Source organism: Centroberyx gerrardi, chromosome 12, assembly GCF_048128805.1.
Source record: "Centroberyx gerrardi isolate f3 chromosome 12, fCenGer3.hap1.cur.20231027, whole genome shotgun sequence".
Lineage (NCBI taxonomy): Eukaryota > Metazoa > Chordata > Actinopteri > Beryciformes > Berycidae > Centroberyx > Centroberyx gerrardi.
Window position 1 is genome coordinate 31,892,268 of NC_136008.1, and position 2,500 is coordinate 31,894,767.

A 2,500-nucleotide genomic window follows, 5' to 3' on the forward strand; every position below is an offset into this window, starting at 1 on the left:
CCCCCTCTCTGGTCTTGGGGACTTTGCCTGTTTGCAAAACCACCCCTTACCGTGTCACTCGCCCAAACACCAGAGAGGCCGAGAAGCGGGGCCACTGCCCGCGTGGTTCCCCCTCTCTGGTCTTGGGGACTTAGCCTGTTTGCAAAACCACCCCTTACCGTGTCACTCGCCCAAACACCAGAGAGGCCGAGAAGCGGGGCCACTGCCCGCGTGGTTCCCCCTCTCTGGTCTTGGGGACTTAGCCTGTTTGCAAAACCACCCCTTACCGTGTCACTCGCCCAAACACCAGAGAGGCCGAGAAGCGGGGCCACTGCCCGCGTGGTTCCCCCTCTCTGGTCTTGGGGACTTAGCCTGTTTGCAAAACCACCCCTTACCGTGTCACTCGCCCAAACACCAGAGAGGCCGAGAAGCGGGGCCACTGCCCCCGCTGTTCCCCCTCTCTGGTCCTGGGGACTTAACCCAAACACCAGAGAGGCCGAGGAGCGGGGCCCAACTCTACCCGAATTTCAACCCCTTTTTCGGACCCAGAGACCCGGGAGCGGCCCCCTATCTCCAGGCGGCTCTCCACCTCCCTTTTACCCGATTTAGAGCCCCTTCTTCGGCCACACACACCTGCTATCGGCCCCCTACCTCCAGGGGGCCCTCCACCTCACTTTTAACCCAATTTAGAGCCCCTGCTTCGGCCACACACACCTGGGAGAGGCCCCCTATCTCCAGTCGGCTCTCCACCTCCCTTTTACCCAATTTAGAGCCCCTGCTTCGGCCACACACACCTGGGAGCGGGCCCCTATCTCCAGGCGGCTCTCCACCTCCCTTTTACCCGATTTAGAGCCCCTTCTTCGGCCACACACACCTGCTATCCGCCCCCTATCTCCAGTCGGCTCTCCACCTCCCTTTTACCGGATTTGGAGCCCCTGCTTCGGCCACACACACCTGGGAGCGGGCCCCTATCTCCAGGCGGCTCTCCACCTCCCTTTTACCCGATTTAAAGCCCCTGCTTCGGCCACACACACCTGGGAGCGGGCCCCTATCTCCAGGCGGCTCTCCACCTCCCTTTTACCCGATTTAAAGCCCCTGCTTCGGCCACACACACCTGGGAGCGGGCCCCTATCTCCAGGCGGCTCTCCACTTCACTTTTAACCCAATTTAGAGCCCCTGCTTCGGCCACACACACCGGGGAGCGGGCCCCTATCTCCAGGCGGCTCTCCACCTCCCTTTTACCCGATTTAAAGCCCCTGCTTCGGCCACACACACCTGGGAGCGGGCCCCTATCTCCAGGCGGCTCTCCACCTCCCTTTTACCCGATTTAAAGCCCCTGCTTCGGCCACACACACCTGGGAGCGGCCCCCTATCTCCAGGCGGCTCTCCACCTCCCTTTTACCCGATTTAAAGCCCCTGCTTCGGCCACACACACCTGGGAGCGGGCCCCTATCTCCAGGCGGCTCTCCACTTCACTTTTAACCCAATTTAGAGCCCCTGCTTCGGCCACACACACCTGGGAGCGGGCCCCTATCTCCAGGCGGCTCTCCACCTCCCTTTTACCCGATTTAAAGCCCCTGCTTCGGCCACACACACCTGGGAGCGGGCCCCTATCTCCAGGCGGCTCTCCACCTCCCTTTTACCCGATTTAAAGCCCCTGCTTCGGCCACACACACCTGGGAGCGGCCCCCTATCTCCAGGCGGCTCTCCACCTCCCTTTTACCCGATTTAAAGCCCCTGCTTCGGCCACACACACCTGGGAGCGGGCCCCTATCTCCAGGCGGCTCTCCACCTCCCTTTTACCCGATTTAAAGCCCCTGCTTCGGCCACACACACCTGGGAGCGGGCCCCTATCTCCAGGCGGCTCTCCACTTCACTTTTAACCCAATTTAGAGCCCCTGCTTCGGCCACACACACCTGGGAGCGGGCCCCTATCTCCAGGCGGCTCTCCACCTCCCTTTTACCCGATTTAAAGCCCCTGCTTCGGCCACACACACCTGGGAGCGGGCCCCTATCTCCAGGCGGCTCTCCACCTCCCTTTTACCCGATTTAAAGCCCCTGCTTCGGCCACACACACCTGGGAGCGGCCCCCTATCTCCAGGCGGCTCTCCACCTCCCTTTTACCCGATTTAAAGCCCCTGCTTCGGCCACACACACCTGGGAGCGGGCCCCTATCTCCAGGCGGCTCTCCACCTCCCTTTTACCCGATTTAAAGCCCCTGCTTCGGCCACACACACCTGGGAGCGGGCCCCTATCTCCAGGCGGCTCTCCACTTCACTTTTAACCCAATTTAGAGCCCCTGCTTCGGCCACACACACCTGGGAGCGGGCCCCTATCTCCAGGCGGCTCTCCACCTCCCTTTTACCCGATTTAAAGCCCCTGCTTCGGCCACACACACCTGGGAGCGGGCCCCTATCTCCAGGCGGCTCTCCACCTCCCTTTTACCCGATTTAAAGCCCCTGCTTCGGCCACACACACCTGGGAGCGGCCCCCTATCTCCAGTCGGCTCTCCACCTCCCTT